The sequence below is a fragment of the Mus pahari genome, chromosome 3 (assembly GCF_900095145.1).
Source record: "Mus pahari chromosome 3, PAHARI_EIJ_v1.1, whole genome shotgun sequence".
Classification (NCBI taxonomy): Eukaryota; Metazoa; Chordata; class Mammalia; order Rodentia; family Muridae; genus Mus; species Mus pahari.
This window is the reverse complement of record NC_034592.1, coordinates 144,796,827-144,815,880: the sequence shown is the minus strand read 5'-3', so window position 1 is coordinate 144,815,880 and position 19,054 is coordinate 144,796,827. Positions and strand designations below refer to the sequence as shown.

At 42.2% G+C, this 19,054-nt stretch overlaps 1 protein-coding gene across 7 annotated transcripts in view; it reads left to right on the top strand.

Moving 5' to 3' along the window:
- Ptprt (protein tyrosine phosphatase receptor type T) overlaps positions 1-19,054 on the top strand; it is a 1,084,881-nt gene that overhangs the window by 151,590 nt on the left and 914,237 nt on the right. The gene's annotated exons all lie outside the window — the stretch shown is intronic.

The following is a 19,054-nucleotide window of genomic DNA, read 5'->3' as shown; positions in this document are numbered from 1 at the left end:
TTTTGAATCTTTCTGTTCTCTGGGCTTTAGTGGAAACATTGACAAACATGTCTCATAGGGTACCAAGTTCCTTTGTGACAGTGTCAGAGCAGGTCAGCCAGAGGAAAGATCTACAGGCTTCAGAAGAGGATTCTGTGGTCACAGTGGCGATTATAAGGGATTCAATGAAACATGCATACCATGAAAGTCTGAGATTAAAATATACAAAGAGGTCCTTTCCCTTTAAAGTATTGCATGTCCTCTGATTTATAGGAAAATGCTTTAAAATGCTTATCTGGACCCCCCCCCCCAATTCCACATTCCTTATACTATTTGACATGCAAAGTGTCATATTCAAAAGCAAATTAGTCTGAAATGAATCCTCTTTTACCCTTTTTTTATTTTCAAAATCCAGATTTAGAATTTAGGTTTATTAATATGCACAAACACTACTTGATTAAGCCTGTTTTAATTTCTCTGTGTGCTTTGTAAACAGGGATTACAAAGATGTTTGAATTTTCATGGCAGATTTTGGAGTAGTGTATACATTTGGCCCATTATCACATAATAAATAAATAACCCCCTCGAATCAGGGAGTTGGTGATGTCATCCTCGGAATGTTGATTTTTTTTCCCTCTCCTCATCTGGTCCTATAACTATGTGTCTTTGGTCTCAGAATGCACTTCTCTGAATCTGGCTGCAATACAGCCTCCTGTCCCTGGGTCCTCGCTTGCATCCTCCAGCATTAGCTCGTGGGGATTGAAGCCTCCACTTGGCTTTGTGAAACTGGACTTGGAAAAACACCCCGTTTATTAAATCTCGCACTAAACGCTGACAGTTGTAGGCATTAGTTCTTCATGGTGTCTGCCAAGTGAGCTGGAAGAGTAGGCTTATCGTGTTATATGCAGATCGCACGGTGGCAGATTCACAGAGCATGGTTCCAGCCATCAGAGCGAATGGCCAAGACTCATGTCAGAGAAGTGCCCTGGGGAAGCACAGGCCTCCAGGGGAGCTCAGTTTCCACACGTGGAGACAAGATGCACATTTCCCATAATGCACCCTGGCACTGGCTTTTTAATTGTTCTCTATGCATGGCGATTCTTGAGAGAAACAAGTGTGTAGAGTTGGTAGGAGAGAAAAATGATACATGGGGTGCTTCGCATTGTTGTGTGCTAAAAAATAAGTTTGTCACTCACCTTCTTTAATCTTCACAACAACCCCTTGAGATGCTGTGTCATTTTCTTGCCTGTGCCATCGATTAAGGACAAGAAGCATTGGGAACTTACCAAAGGTTGCAAGGCCACAGAGAGCGCCAACCTAGTTTTGTCTACCCTGATTTCATCTTCCCATCTTCTCTCTTGCTCATCTCTCTTGCATTTCCAATGTTTGTTGAGTGACTGACTGAGTGAACCCCGAGTGGGATCATCTGACTCCCCTCCCTTTCTTATGATATCTGTGCCCTGTGCAGCCATGAGTTTTTGGTGTCTGGGAGACTCCCTACAGGTCGTACAGGTAGTACAAAGGTCTATAACTGGGTGCCCCTTTCCCAGATGTGTCCACCTTCCCTGCTTCTGCCTTAGTTCTTCTATTTTCTCTTCTTGCTTATCTACTTTTACTCTCCCAAAGGCAGGCTCCAAGTTTGATCTGTCCCACTGTTTGAGTTATCTCTTGGGTCTAGCACAGCCTCTGGGCACATTGAAGGTGGTAAGTTTTGTTTTCTTGTACTTGCTCATTAGCAGGTTGCTAACGGTGAGTCACACAAGTCCATTCCACCAGAGATCATTTCAAAGGGCTCTTCACTTTGAGGTAAAAAAAATGCAGCCCTGATACATCAGTGATGTAGGTGTCCCCACTAGGCTAGGGTACATCCTCTTGACCATGTCCCACCTCAGGGTGTGGGAGGGTATCATCTCTGAGTGGGGAAAAGTGGAGATTTCAGGGATCAGGGATGATTTTATGTATAAGACGAATACTCTGGTGTGTGGCCTTGTGTCCAGATCATCTATAGCATCAGATGCCTTGGGAGTGAGTAAGGAAAGCATGAAGAAGTCTTCTTTGGATGGCAATAGTGGAAGAAAGGCTAACACTGCCTGACGCAGCCTCATGGGACGACTCGTCAGAAGGTGACTCATGGAAGGCAGTGCTCTGGGATGAGGAAAGTGGGTGCAGGGAGGGGCAGAAAGTGAAGCAAGAATGTGGCCTCAGCTGGAGACAGTGACCTCCCGCTTGCCCCTGAAATCCCTGGGGTATGAATTCCAGGACGGAGCTGCTGCTTCCTAAAAGTGTCCTCAGAGTCAGTGAACCATTAGCTCTTAGCTATGTCCATGGAAAAGGGTTCGTGGGAGCTAACCTTTCACAGGGCTGCTGCTTTGGGCTGCCTGAGGACAGTTCTCTGGTTCTTGTGGCCACTCTGAGCCCCAGAACCCAGAGCTGGGCTGGAACACAACAGACCAGTACAGGGATCAGGCATCTCTAGAGTCCTCTCCTGCATCACATCTACCTCTATGGTTTTGGATAAGTCAGCTGAGTAGTGCCTCCCCTTCATCCCTCCTCCTCCTTTTCCTCCTCATCTCTTCTTCTCTTCCTCTTCCCCCTCTTCTTCCTCCTCTGCCTCCCCCTTCCCTCCTCCTCCTCTTTTTCTTCTTTGACAAAAGTGTATATAATAATATTGACACTTTACCTTTCAAATTTTATTTATTTTTATTCTATATGCGTAGAAGTTTTGCTTGTGTGTCTGTCTGTCTACATGTGTGCAGTGCCACACGTGGAGGCCAGAAGAGGGCATACCAGCTCTTGGAACTGGAGTTAGAGGGAGTTGTGAACCACCATGTTGGGTGCTAAAATTCAAGTTCAAATTCTCTGCAAGACCAGCCAGAGCTCTTGACTGCTGAACTGTCTCCCCAGCACCTACTCATTTTTAAGTGTTCAATAAGTGACATAAGGGACACTCGCATTGTTGTGAGTCCATCTGCAACACCTATTTACTGACCATTTTTTCTCATTTTAAAACTAAATCCCTCCACCAAGTGACAATTCCAATTCCTGGTTCCTTCTGCACCAATTACTATTCTCCATCAATTTGATGTTCTAGATACATCATCAAAATGGAACTATCTGCTATTTGTCCTTTTGTAATTGCTTCCTTCTCTTTCTAATGTCTTCAGGATACATCCTGTTGTAGACTACATGAAAATTCCCTTCTTTGTGTGTTTCATTTTGCTCACTTTGTTAACACTGTCTAACTCGGTGGCTTCAGCAGAAGTGGGAGGGACTTCCTTTGCAATTCATGAAGGAAGACTACTGGTGGTGGGGATCACCATCTTTGGGAAGTATCTATAGAAATTGAGTTGAATTTAAATTTTTTCATTTAAAATATTTAAAGGGAAGAAATTTATGGTCTTTGAGGTTGCAAAAGCACTACCTACCCTTCTGCTTCAGCAGACTCATTGCTTAGGGCATTTTCTAGGTGACTATACTTTCCTAGCCAGTCAATGTCACTCTCTGTACCCTGCCCAGTGCTTAGTAGTGTGACCGAGACTGTCGTTGAGTTGGTCAGCTGATTCTGAATAAATGAATTGGTAAGTCAATGAATGAGTACAGGGGGGAGACAGAGGCCGTATACCTTGGGCTTGAGCCAATGTAATGCAGCTTACTGATTTGCCTTCAAGAATAAGTAAAAGACATTTCCCTAAGGAAGGGAGCCATGCTTCCTCAGTTTCTCAGTACTGGGGAGAAGGCACCTCAAGGTGTGAGGACAGCAAATTTGTTTCTTGTCTCTCTGCCTTGATATACAAGGACAATAGAAACACAATTCTTACTTCCTCTCTCTGGGGACTTGTGAAGCTGCTTGGAATGGAATATTCCGAGCTCTTTAATCTCTTAGGAAGAAAGGAGTTTTATGAGGATAATAACATACTGTCCTTGGGACATCAGCACCTGCACGGTACCCATGGCTACTGGGGGCATTGGTTTTGAAGAACGTGTTCTGCTGTTGTCCTTTGTTATTTACCAGACAAGTGTTGCATTTGTGTGGATCTGTATTCCTAGCTGGAACAAGGTATTTATTTATTTTTCCGTTTTTTTAAAAAAATAGATATTTTATTCATTTACATTTCAAATGCTATCCCCAAAGCCCCCTGTACCCTCCTCCCACCCTGCTCCCCAACCCACCCACTCCCACACTTCCTGGCCCTGGCATTCCCCTGTACTGGGGCATATGATCTTTGCAAGAGCAAGGGCCTCTCCTCCCATTGATGGCTGACTAGGCCATCCTCTGCTACATATGCAACTAGAGACACAACTCTGGGGGGTACTGGTTAGTTCATATTGTTGTTCCTTCTATAGGGTTGCAGACCCCTTTAGCTCCTTGGGTAATTTCTCTAGCTCCCTCATTAGGGGCACGGTGTCCCATTGTACTGGCTAGTTTTGTGTCAACTTGACACAGCTGGAATTATCACAGAGAAAGGAGCTTTAGTTGGGGAAATGCCTCCATGAGATCCAGCTGTGGGGCATTTTCTCAATTAGTGATCAAGGGGGGGGAGGCCCCTTGTGGGTGGTGCCATCTCTGGGCTGATAGTGGATTCTATAAGAAAGCAGGCTGAGCAAGCCAGGGGAAGCAAGCCAGTTAAGAACATCCCTCCATGGCTTCTGCATCAGCTCCTGCTCCCTGACCTGCTTGAGTTCCAGTCCTGCATCCTTTGGTGATGAACAGCAGTATGGAAGTGAAAGCCAAATAAACCCTTTCCTCCCCAAACTGCTTCTTGGTCATGATGTTTGTGCAGGAATAGAAACCCTGACTAAGACACCCATCCAATAGATGACTGTGAGCATTGGCATAGCCTCACAAGAGAGAGCTATGTCAGGGTGGAACAAGGTATTTATAAACAAAGTTCCCAGACACCAGCATGACTGGGGTGATAGTGATGGTGTTTGATAGAGCGGCAGCCAAAATGTATTCCTATTACTAAGTTTCAGATTCTATGCTCAGTGCTCCCCCCCCCCCCAGTTTTCATGACACTGTAAGGCTAGTGCTATCAATGAGGCAACTGTAAAGATGGGGACACTGAGGTCCATAGGGGTCACATGATTGGAGCAACATCATTTAGTGGATAAAAAGCAGAGCTTTACAGAAATAATTGCCCCATGGCACATGAGGATAATATTCTCCCTAATAAAAGTATAAGTTGAGTTCTAATCAACTACCAGAGAAAGGGATGGGTTTCCAGTGAATCATATCTAAGAGAGAGCTTTAGTGAAGGGAAGCATTTGGTTGACATTGAAGGGTTAGAGGACTGTGGATGATGGGGAGATGGTAAGCTGTGAGCTGCAGTATCAGTTCAGGATTCATATGTAACTTGGTAGAGTGACAGGCAAATAGGGGGTGACAAAGGACGGTATGGGCAGAAAGAGAGGGTGGGGCTAAATAATGGAGAATGTAAGTCCTATTTTTCTGCCACCACCGATGGCCAAAGGGCACATTTGGAAGATGGTCACTGGAATTAGGAGCTAAATCCATAGATGGAAAGTAAGACATCGACTCTTCTTAAAGGAAAAGAACCCAGTGCTTCCCTCCTCTCTTATCAAAGGAACAAATGAAGAAACCCATCAGTCAGCATTTGGTAATAACAGATGACAGAATGTGAATTCCTGACTTTGGAATGTGCATCCCCAAAGCCCTGAGTCGGCTCAGATATGATTGACGACTCTATCAGAGGAATGAGAAGAGTATCATGGCTTCCCGTAGGCAGGTAGAGGGTTTGACTGTCCGTTGAAGGTCTGGTTGATGGATGGGACAGAGGGATTACCAAGGAACATTCTAGGTAGTGTGCACAAGGAGCCTGAAGTCACATTATCAGCATAGTAGATTTCTTCGGGAAGCTCTTTGGAATGTTCTTTTTTGTGCCTCCACCTTTGGCTCTGGTGCTGATGGAGATATTTCTTGATACTTGTCTCATAGATACATTTCTCCATTTTTTTTTTCTCCACTGTGCATCTCTGGCTACTCCTCAAGGGTCTGTGGATTTGTGTAAGGTCCACCCACCTCAATCTAGTCTGACCTTATTTTTACTTAAATAACAACACCTGCAAAGTTCTTTCCAAATAAGACCGAGTTCTAAGGTTCTAGGTGGTGAACTGCTTTCATTCTGGGATGCTCTCTGACTTAGTCCATGCTGTATGAGCAAGAGCCAGAGGAAGACATATGGGTACAAGGTCTTAGAGATGGTTTGGATCTGGGATNAGGAAGACATATGGGTACAAGGTCTTAGAGATGGTTTGGATCTGGGATGCTCTCTGACTTAGTCCATGCTGTATGAGCAAGAGCCAGAGGAAGACGTATGGGTACAAGGTCTTAGAGACGGTTTGGATGATTTGCTCAGCAGAGAGAGCTCAGCTGGGTGAGTGTGAACACAGGGCTCTTGCTCAAGAGCCTGCTGGAGACCTAACCATCTGGGATCTGAATGATGTATATGAGCTTTACCTCCTGAGGAATCTGGAGTCTGTGGCAGAGAGTGACTGACAATAGAGGCTGAGATAATGGGGGCAGGGGGTGAGGGAGGACTAGTGATAGCCTAGATCCACTGGAAAGAGCTCATGACCGAGGTGAGTATGGTCTGAGTTAGGGTGGAGCAGTTGTTCTGGGAAAGAGGAGGAGGGGACATTCTAATTTTTTTTATTTGTTTTTATTTCATGTGTATGAATGTTTGGCCTGCATGCATGTGTGGGTATGTGCACTATGTACATGTCTGATGTCCACAGAAGTCAGGACACATTGTTGGATCCCATGGAAGTAGAGCTATGGACAGTGGTGAGCTGCCCTGTGGGTGCTGGGAACCAAACCTTGGCCCTCTGCCACAGCAGCCAATGCTTTTAACTCCTTATCTCATCACCCCAGATGAATGCATTTTAAGAGAAAGACAGCAGACCTGGTGAGAGATGGGTTGTGGCAAGAAGGGAGAATGAACATTTGAACTTGGGTGAGTCTAATGCTGAGAAGGGAAGAGAAACATTTATGGAGGAGAATAACAGTTCTTCCTTGGACACGATGAACTGGGGCTGCTTCTGGGAAGGCAAACTGCAGACATCCATCAGTCTGCTGGAAACACACTTCTGCATCCCGCTGGCTCCTTCTAGTGCTCTTGCAGGAAATCTGAAGTGAAGGATGCTGAAGTGTGAGTAGTCCCTGCTCTTTGAGGGGGTCAAATTCTCAAGAGTTTATGTAAATGCCGCCATAGTCTAGATCCCTTGTGATTGTCATGTGTCATACCAGAAGCCAACATAGCAGGAGGATCTTTCTGGAACACAAACCTGAGGCTGTCTCAGAGTACACTGTCCTATGATGTGCCCTCGGAGAGTGGTCTTCACTGATCTCAAGGTAGAATGCTGCTCAATTGAGCTTCCTGACAAGGTCACTCAAGACCCAGAACATGTCTTAGATTATACTCACTTCAACTTCTCTGATCCTTCTACAGTATGAAGAACATGCCTGCACGCCACACACACACCACACACATGTACACACACATGTGTGCACTCATACATGTGCACATACATGTACACATGAGCACACACAACCTACCCCCTCAATGTGAAGAATATGCCCAATGTCCCCTCATGTTTATAATTTGTACCTGACACTTCTCTTTCCTGGAATCTCTTTTTTGCCTCCATTTCCCTAGTCTTTCAACATCCCAGTTCAACACCAAATAATCTGTAACACTCCAAGTAAAATGTGTTTATTGAGAAGCCATTCCCCCAAACCTGTTGCCTCTCTAAGAACTGGGGCATCCATATACCCCTATCTTCTCCTGGAAAGCTGACCATGTGATACGTATTAAGGAGCCAACCACTTCCCAAGACTGCATGGGAAGGAGATGAAGAAAGAGAAATGGATGGCTGGGTGGTGCTATGTATGTCATAAGTAGCCAGCTGCAGAGCCACACTTCCAGCAGGGGAGGTGTCACAATGCCCACTACCCTTCCTCACAGGCTCCCAACAGTAAACCAACTTAGGCTTCTACCAGAGTTCATCTCAGAGAACCAATGAGTTTTGATCTTACTTCCAGAGCATGAGTGGCCCTAAAGTAGCTGCACTGTCTGAGGCTAGCATAAATGAGGAACGATTGGCAGGTCCCTAGTGGCTGCATAGATGGAGACTCCTTCAGTTAACCTTCCCCAGTTAAGGGGTTCCCTGCAGGTGTCAACACAGGCAGTGATTCACAAAGAGGTGAGACTTAAACAGACATCTTTTTACTCTAGGTAGACATCAGTGGCAGACCAGAACAGAGACTCCACTCGGATCTGTCTTGGTGAATCTACTAGTGATTCGGAGCGGGAATGACTAAGAGATACCTCTTACCAAAGAAAGGCTCAACTGAAGCTGGTTAGTTTAATCACCAGCAATCATTTACTGCTTAAAAAGCTTAGAAAAGGGACTGGTGAATCTTGACACTTGTATGAACATTTTAATCCTTTTAGGATTCAGAAGGCTCATTGTCTTATGAGCTGCCCTCTGGGAGAGAACATTTGAACACAGGAAATAATATTGCCATTATGGTTCAGGAAAGAGAAACAAACTGGATTGTAATTTGGCCAAGGCCTCAGAGCTCCACAGAGTAGATGACAGTTGGGGTAACAGCCTCTCATGCTTAGTCCGTCTTTGAGCTGAGGCAACCCAGTTGGTTTGAAACAGGGTCACAGTCTAACTCCTCCTATATTTGAGATAGGAAGTGTGGTCATGGTTGGGAAATTGATAGGTGATATGCCCATGATAACAAGTGCTGTGGTAATACTTATGGGAGATGGTCTCTGGGTAGTGGGTTTTGGTTTTAAGTGGTCCCCGAAGTCTACAGAATTCTGTCTAGACATTTTCCGAACAGGGATCCAATCAGGCAGTTCTGTGGTATTCAGTTGGATAAGCAAACGTCTTAACGAGAAATATTAGTGTTGCTAGATCTTTATCTCGATCATAACATTTGCTACAGTGGCTTTAATTTACATATCAAAGTCATTGAAAGTAAAATGATAAATAACGCATGAAGGCAAAAAATGGCTAAAGATAGTAGAATAATAAAATCCAATGCTCCTTGCATTTAAATGCAGAAGCCAGGATTTCTTTCTGGAGAACCATTGAAATCAAATATGTGTTTCTAAGGTAAAAATCAGAATCAACAAAATTCTGTACTTTCTGAGATCTTACTGTCCCCTTGAAAGCCTTCACCTTGCCAAAGGAAAGAACAGAACTGTGTAGCTAACAGACAGCTCTCCTATCTTCTCTGCTGGGCACTTTATTTTTAAATTAAGCGTTGATGATGCTGCAGATCTACTCTAACCTCTTGATTGGCTTGACCATCTCTAGAGTTCTCATCCGCAGTCTCTCCCTCTCTTTCTTGACTCCTCTTTCCCCCATTTTTGATTTCAGATTGCTTCGATGGTTCTGATAAGATTTACTCGGGAGTCCAATTCATGCTGGGTTTGCTGGTAGTCTTGAATTAGAATGAGATACTATTCTGGTGACCCCTTGGTAGCTTCATACGTCCCGTGGTCTAGCGACTTCTTCATAGAATCCAAATGACACCACCAGCCCCTGCTTCACAGCTTTTCTCGGGAGATAAGTTTAAATCAGCTTATCATATCCGCTTATGCGCCGAGGCGCTAGACATCTCAGCAAGCCAGCGGCTCTGCTTTGGGGCCCCACGGCTACTGCAGATCAGTGACCTACAGAAACCACATAACTTCAGTTCCCTTTGAGAGAAGTGACAACAGGTGACTTCACGCTCCAGATTTTGCATTCGTAAAGAGAGACAAGGAAGGTTTAATAAATGCTTTCCATAGCATTTCATAGTACAGCCTGCTGAAGTGGCCCAATGGGGCTTGATGGCGCGGTCACCTTCAAGGGGAAGTTGAATGGGAAACACAATCGCAAAGGGGTAGAGAGGGAAGAGCCAGCCCAGCAGACAGGGCTAAGTAGAAGACAGTGGTCCTGAGATTGTGAGGTGAACCACCACTATTGATGATTTTACCTTAGGTTTTGGGAATCAGAATAAATTATCATATGCTATTACTATGCAGGATGATATGATCTCATTTTGACTAGAGCAATCTTCCTTGATTAGGTTCAGCTACTCTGCTTCATTTCCAGATGTATTGGGAAATAAAAGTTTTCTTTCTCCTGAGACATAAAGGCTTATGCTCTCGGGAAATAGTAATCTGATTTTTCTTTAATTTTTAAAAATGGTATGTATTCTGTATTTCCATTTCATAACTGTATCTTTTTTATCAATGTCAAAATTAGAAAAATATGTTATTGGAAAATGTAGGAAATATATAGAAAAAATCATAACTCATTCTTAGAGTATTTCTATTTTGCATATGGAATTAAAATGCCATTTTAATAAATTGGGGTCTAAGTATGCATTAAGTTTCTACCCCTCTTTTAAAAATTGACCACATTATCATATACATTTTTATTTGACGATTCCATTCTAGTTATTAACTTGTTTAAATGTCTCCCTCTGATTGTGTATAAAGGTCATTTGTCACTTTTGCTATTGAAAGAATGTTATAATGCTAAGTTTAGGAAATGAATCTCTGCATTTTTCTGTGATTAATTTTGTAGGTCAGAGTCCCATAGATAGACAAAAATGGCTAAGAATATTTCTTTAATTATGTTTTATGGTTCCTATTGCGCATACAGAAAATGACTATGAATATTTCTTTAATGATGTTTTATGGTTCCTCTTGCACTGGTTCACACTTTTATCCATCTGTGGGTTTTTGTTTTTGTTTTTGTTTTTGTTTTTTTTGTATTGAGGAACATTTATATGTACTAGGCAGGACTGGATCAGAGTTAGATCTGAGCAGAGAGTGGGCACGTAAACAAATGATTACTCTTGGGATGTCAGCCCCCACCTCTCATTGCTGAACTGTTTGATGTGTATAGATTCAGGGACTGGGTAAGTCACTGCTTTCAGTTGTGTACCCACCAGGGAAGCCACCAAGCTCCAGGGCACACCTCCAAGGTGGTGATGACACCGGTGGTGCTGCTTGGACTAATGGGGTCACAAAACAAAAGTCATGAGCCTTGGAAAAAGGCAGGTAGGAAGGGATGGTGGTGGTAGGGAGGGGAAGGTGATAAGAGAGGGTGTTGGAGAGAGTAATCAATACATTTTATACAGTAACAGTAATTTTTAAAATGGGGATGGGGTGTGGGGGTGGAGGGGTGGGGAGGTGTAAGGAGTCCTGCAGAAGATAAGCAACAAATAGTAATATCTAACAGGGCCAGTTAATGGAGCCTCACTGTGGGAGAGATTGTGAAGCTGAGATTTTAAGGATGAAAAGTGTGCTCTATATGAAATGAGGAAAAGAAGATTCCAAATAGAGAAGAGCAGCAAGGGATGTGCAGAGGCACTGGGGGCGGGCCAGAGCTTGGACTGTTCTAGGAACTATGGATGTGTAGGGAAAAAGAGTGAGCAGGAACCGGGCATCGTCATGCATGACTGTGGGGGTGTGTGTGTGTGTGTGTGCATGTGTGAGCATGTGTGCACGTGTACACGTATACTATGACTGTGTACGTGTCTGTGTGTGTGTGTGTGTGGTATGCTCATTTACATGTAGAGGCTAAAGATTAACATTGGGGGTGGTTCCTCAGGTATCCTCTACTTGTTTTCTGAGACAAGGTCTCTTGTTTGGTCCATAAGTCACTGGACTAAACTAGTTTGGCTGGCGATAGAGCCACTGGGATCCAGCTGTCTCTCATTCCCTAGCACTGGGATCATAGGATCTTGCTGCTATACCTGGCTTTTGGAGTAGATTCTAGAGACTGAACTCAGGTCCTGTTGCTTGCATGGCCAAGACTTTACTGATAGCCACATCCACAGCTCAGGGGGTTGGACGTCTTTTAGGTTAGTGCAGTAAGAATCCAATGGAGAACCAGGATTTAAATCTCATGCTTAAGAAGGGTAGCCCAGTGGGGGTGTTAGATAAGGAGATATAATTATCAGGAGGCTTATGAGCATCAAAGTCTCTATGGACAGCCACCATGTGCTTGGGTGTTGGCTTAAAGACCACTGATATCAGCTGCCACTTGGGCAACACTGATGCTTAGTTCTAGAAAGCCTTGAGGGGTATTTATATTCATAAATATGTTTATATATATATATATATTCTATTATATATATACTATTATATTATAGTTATTTCATTTATCATTATTTCAAGTATATTAGCCATGTATTACATTTAAAATATTCTAGTCTTATATCTGAAGGAATGTGAACTAAATAGACCAGAGTAGCATTTCATTCTATCAAGATGATAAGAGCAATACATATATAATACAAAAACAAGTAATACACAATCAAGATGTGTTTCTTGGCATGGTTATACCCAAACTTATGTTGACCGACCTTTACATTGTTTTCACTATTCTAAGTAATACAGGAAGGAAGCTCTAGCTATCTAGGTCTCGTGGATCTATTCTGATAGAAAGGATGGCTTTCCAAGAATTGATTACCAAATCAAACTCAGCATAGTTGTGTACCAAATGAGACACGCAGCACGAGTATACCCAGGCTACCCACTGTCCTTGTTAACCCAGGCTCCTATCCTGCTCTAAATCTTGGTCTGGCCACTACCTGAATATGTGTTCGTTGGCATCTCTTTTACTTGGGCATTACATATCTCTATTGGTTAAGAATTCACTTTTTGTCCCCTGCTGCTGCTGCAATAGCAAAATCTAGAACAGTGCCTGGAGATTGGAGCTCATTGTCCATTTGCTTTTTATTAAAAAAATCCACGTTTTACTAACCATTTCTCTCAAGACTTGGTTAGTACCATGGATTGCCAGAGTGATTGGCTTTTCTGGGCATGTATTGATAGTTCATTATTTTTTATAATAACTTTTTCTTTGAAACTTCAAGCATATTTTCTTTGGCAGTTTTTCATTACATCTTGTTCATGATTAACATTTTCTTTTGCATTGCAGATTCTTTAAAAACGTATTTAAAATATTTCAGTCATTCTTTTTTTATGATTTCTGACTTGGAATCGGATGCTTAAAAGTCTTCCTTAGCTAAATAAATGTACCCATAGTGTTCTTGTCTCTTAATAAATTTAGCAATAAACTGTTGTCACACACTCAGAATGGGCTCTGCTTCCAGTCTGTTCAAGATTTATTTAACAGACGGGGATTCCTATCTGTTGCAAGTGTCAGTTTGAAATTGTGTGTGTGTGTGTGTGTGTGTGTGTGTGTGTGTGTGTGTGTGTGTGCATGAGTGCATGTGTGCATATGTGCATGGCTATGGGCTATGGCACAGTTGGGGAGGGTAAGAAAGACAGTCTCAGATGTTGGTCCTTGCCTTTCATCTTGTTGGAGACACTTTCTCTTGTTGCTCATGGCAACCCAGATGAACTGTGAGCTTCTGGGGACCTTCCTGCTTTTGTCCTGCCTCCCCCAATGTGGGAGCCTGCTCTGGTACTAGAGTCGTGTGCTAACAGCAGTGTATGTGTGCTGGGAATCTGAACCCAGGACTGCATCGCCGGCCATCATCCCAGCCCTTATTTTGGGATTTTGAATCTATTATAAGTAAAATACTCTGTTGTCGTTTCTTAAAGGGATTTTGTAGTTTTCAAATTTTCTCTGGATCTAAAACGGTTTGCCTATGAGTACCCTGGGGAGTTTCTGAAAATGAAGCTGATGGTTTGGGTTGGAAAGCTAGTTGCACTCTGGTGTGTGTGTGTGTGTGTGTGTGTGTGTGTGTGTATACACTGACAAGTGCTCTAACATCAAACTTCCACTCCAGTCCTAAGTGTTAGCCTTCCCAGTGAGGCATCAGTTCTGGCTCCTTTGCTGGCATACAGGGAGCACCTCTTTTGAGAGGTGTGCATGTGCATGGTACACTGTGCATACAGTCTTATTCGAGTTCTCAGATGATTAGCAGATGAGGTACTTTCCAGTGACTGTATCCTTGCATATTTTTCCTGTATCTCATCCCCATGTTTGCCTGTGTCTTTGTTTTTTTTTTTTTCTTCTTTGATTAGATTAATTCATGGCTTATCTCCTTTATTGTCTTTCCTCAAAGAACCAGCCTTTAGATTTATTTATTAATTCTGATGTTTCCATGCTCATTAGTGAGCTGATTTCCTCTTTGATTTTTATTTTGCCCTCCATTCTGCCTCACTCTCCTCTACATTTTCTTCTAAGTTTACATACTAATTTCTTGACTTTATTTAGTTCTCGCTCGGTGACTCAAATATTTAAGGCTCTGAAATTTCGCTTGGGCGTGCGTTGGCCAATCTCCATGTGTTTGATGGGTGTTGCCCTCAGTAGTACTGTTCTCCAAAATTCTGTAATTGCTATTTTGGTTTTTTTTTTTTTTTTTTTTTTTTTTTTTTTTTTTTGACTGGAGAACTATTTCCAAGCTGCTGGAATAATTATTTTGTTCTACTTTTGAAATTAATTTCTAGTTTCTCATAGTGTGAGAGGAAGCTGTAATCTATATTATTAATTTCCTTTTTTGGAAATTTAATGGGCTTTTCTTGGTGGTTGCATATTGGCTGATTATATAACTGTTTAGTGGGCATTTGTAATGGTACTCATTTATTTACTTGTAGCATGTAAAGCATGGATAAAGCTTTCACATTGTTTTTTAATAATATTAATCACATTCACTAATTCTTCTTATAATCTAAGCAGTCTTTGCTATTATTTCTTTCATTCCCATATCTTGAATTTACAATAGATTCAATCATGTCCTTTCTATTCTTTGTTTTCTTCAGATAGATTATCCCTATATAACCCAGGCTTGACCCATCTCTCTGTTCTCCTGCCTCACTTCCCAAGTGCTGGAACCGCAGACAGACACTATCACACTTAGTTTGTAGCAGTTTCTTCTTTACAATTATGATGCTGTGTAACTCTGATTATGGATATTTTGATATTTATGTATTTCTTCTCAATTGTGCCATTTGTCAATTTGAAAGTAACCTCCTTAAAAATACAACCTAGTGTTCTTATGTTTATAGAATCCCATTTATTAACACGGAGATTCATTTCTGCCTTCCTATTACGTGATAATTTTTTGCTTTGGGTTTTACCTTTATCTCTCTTTCATCTTTGTGTGTGCTCACGTTTGAGTGTGACAAGAGATGCACATGCACTAAGGTGAGCATGCTCACGGGAGCCAGAGGTTGGTGTAGTATGTCTTCCTTAGTGACTCTCCATCTTAGTTTTTGGGAGAGCATCTCTCACTGAACCTGGAGTTCACCAATTCAGCTAATTTAGCTGGCCAGCAAACCCTCAGGATCCCTTGGTTTCTACATCCTAACCCTAGGATTTCAGATGCACACTGCCACAAACAGCTGGTGTGTGTGTGTGTGTGTGTGTGTGTGTGTGTGTGTGTGTTCATGGTTTTCAGAGGTTTGAACTTGGGTCTCATGCTGCAGTGAGCACTTTGCTGATGGAGCCACCTTGTTAGCTTTGTTTTACATCTTGGAGTTGGAGTTCAGATCCTCTTCTTGGTAAACATTATGAATATATTTTTTCATTAGCCTGGAGTTCATTTTGAAACTTTTTTCCTGTTGAGTTTATAGTATCTATGTGTGATGATTTATCTGCTTTTGGCTGGATTCAGAACACTCAGGATTGGGATTACCAGTGAGGGTGTAACCAGGGAAGTGTAACTGAGTTAGAAGATCCACTATGAGTATGAATGGTACTGGCAATGGGTTGAGTTCCTGGATGCAATAAAGGGGGGAGGGGAATGATTGTTTTGGCTATCTTCCTCTATCGATTTCCACTTTACTATTTTTGAACCAGGCTCTCCCATCCAATTTGGATCTCATCCTTTCCCAGGCTGGTTGAGTAGTGAAGCACTAAGATCCTTCTGTCTCCACCCTGTAGCAGTGGTGTGATGGATACGCACATCCGTTCCTGGCTTATTATGGAGGTGGTGGGATCTGAGTTCAGATCCTCACAGATGCTGTGCAGCTTGTGCAGTGGCCCTCCATCACTGAGCCATGGAGCCTTACTGAGAGTGTCCTATGTAAGTCCATCAACAATCAGCCTTCCTTGAAGACCATGGACATTTCCTTTTGAGATATCACTGACTGTAGTTTCTACAATTCTCTACTTCTTAATTCTTTTTTTGGAGGACAGACTATATACTGCGAATTCCTGATTGATTGATTGATTGACTGATTGATTCTTTCCCATTTTTTATTAGATATTTTCTTTATTTACATTTCAAATGCTATCCAGAAAGTTTCCTATACCCCCCCCCCCGCCCCTGCTCCCCTACCCACCCACTCCCACTTCTTGGCCCTAGCATTTCCCTGTGCTGGGTCATATAAAGTTTGCAAGATCAAGGGGCCTCTCTTCCCAATGATGGCTGACTAGGCCATCTTCTGCTACATATGCAGCTAGAGACATGAGCTCAGGGGGTACTGGTTAGTTCATATTGTTGTTCCACCTATAGGGTTGCAGCCCCCTTCAGCTCCTTGGGTACTTTCTCTACCTCCTCCACTGGGAGCCCTGTGTTCCATCCAATAGCTGACTGTGAGCATCCACTTCTGTGTTTGCCAGGTACTGGCATAGCCTCACAAGAGACCGCTTTATCAGAGTCCCTTCAGCAGAATCTTGCTGGCATGTGCAATAGTAGCTGGGTTTGGTGGCTGATGATGGGATGGATCCCCTGGTGGTGTAGTCTCTGGATAGTCCATCCTTTCATCTTAGCTCTAAATTTTGTCTCTGTATCTATATCCTTTCATAGGTATTTTGTTCTCTATTCTAAGGAGGAATGAAGTATCCACGCGATGGTCTTCCTTCCTGGTTTTCTTGTGNTTTGCAAAATGTATCTTGGGTATTCTAAGTTTCTGGACTAATATCCACTTATCACTGAGTGCATATCTAGTGACTTCTTTTGTGACTGGGTTACCTCACTAAGGATGATATCCTCCAGATACATCCATTTGCCCAAGAATTTCATAAATTCATTGTTTTTAATAGCTGAGTAGTACTCCATTGTGTAAATGTACCACATTTTCTGTATCCATTCCTCTATTGAGGAACATCTGGGTTCTTTCCAGCTTCTGGCTATTATAAATAAGGCTGCTATGAACATAGTGGAGCATGTGTCCTTATTACCAGTTGGAAGATCTTCTGGGTATATGCCCAGAAGAGGTATTGCTGGGTCTTCAGGTAGTACTATGTTCAATTTTCTGAGGAACTGCCAGACTGATTTCCAGAGTGGTTGTACAAGCTTGCAATCCCACCAGCAATGGAGGAGTGTTCCTCTTTCTCCACATCCTCACCAGCATCTGCTGTCACCTGAATTTTTAATCTTAGTCATTCTGACTGGAGTGAGGTGTTATCTCAGGGTTATTTTGATTTGCATTTCCCTGATGATTAAGGATGTTGAACATTTTTTTCAGGTGTTTCTTAGCCATTCGGTATTCCTCAGTTGAGAATTCTTTGTTTAGCTCTGTATCCCATTTTTTAATTTCTCGGGTCCAGCTTCCTGAGCTCTTTGTATATATTGGATATTAGTCCTCTATCAGATTTAGGATTGGTAANAATCCTTTCCCAATCTGTNGGTGGCCCTTTTGTCTTGTTGACAGTGTCTTTTGCCTTACAGAAGCTTTGCAATTTTATGAGGTCCCATTTGTCAATTCTTGATTTTACAGCACAAGCCATTGCTGTTCTGTTTAGAAATTTTTTCCCTGTGCCCATATCTTTGAGACTTTTCCCCACTTTCTCCTCTATCTATTTCAGTGTCTCTGGTTTTATGTGGGGGTCTTTGATCCTCTTAGACTTGAACTTTGTACAAGGAGATAAGAATGGATCAGTTCTCATTCTTTTACATGATAACCACCAGTTGTGCCAGCACCATTTGTTGAAAATGCTGTCTTTTTTCCACTGGATGGTTTTAGCTCCCTTGTCAAAGATCAGAACTCCTAAACCTGATAAACAGCTTCACTGCAGTAGCTGGATATAAAATTAACTCAAACAAATCAGTAGCCTTCTTCTACACAAAGGACAAACGGGATGTGAATGAAATTAGGGAAACAACACCCTTCACAATAGTCACAAATAATGTAAAATACCTTNNTGTGACTCTAAGGAAGTGAAAGATCTGTATGATAAGAACTTCAAATCTCTGAAGAAAGAAATTGAAGGTCTCAGAAGATGGAAAGATCGCCCATGCTCATGGATTGGCAGGATTAACATAATCAAAATGGCCATCCTGCCAAAAGCAATCTACAGATTCAATGCAATCCCCCTCAAAATGCCAACCCAATTCTTCACTGAGTTAGAAAGGGCGATTTGAAAATTCATCTGGACTGATTGATTTTTACCTCTAACATTACTGAGTTGTTTTTATCCAGCTACCAAACACTTCCAAATTCCTCTAGAATTCCAGGCTTGCTTTTCTCCTCTATTGTTGGCTTTGGTTCTCATGCATTCTGCAAGGACTCATTTCTTCCTCTTGCTTTCTTCATTCTGTTATTCCACTTTCTCATCATACTTTGGATTTTTATTTAATGTTTTCTGACTTTCTTGTTTCTTTGAGAGTTCAGATGACTGATGTCACACACATCCCTTCCTGCTTTTCTGGAGTTCGTCCTCATGAAGCCTACAATCTCAGAAATACAAACCTATAATCTATTTTTAAACATCATGCTTTTTGTTTTTGTTTGTTTTTTCTTTTAGTTTTTTTTTTGTTGTTCCAGAGATGTTATATGAGCATCATTTGTGCATTTTTTAGCTTGATTTTTTTAAAATTGCCTTTTTAACTCATTGTAAAATGGAAGTTTGTATTTCAAATCTGTTACTTATTGTAAGCTCCTGTGGTTGAATTTCCTTTGATACAAAGCTTGCTTTCTTGGTGCCATCAAATCTCCTATAAAACCAGAGATGAGGGACAGCTTTGAGTTTGCCTTCAGTTTTGAGTTTTCTATTCCTTTGAGAGGCTAGGGAAGAAGAAAGTGTTGGCTCCTTGCCACAACAGAGTTCTGTGTTAGTAGGCTCTACAATATTTTCTGTTCTCTCTCTCTCTCTCTCTCTCTCTCTCTCTCTCTCT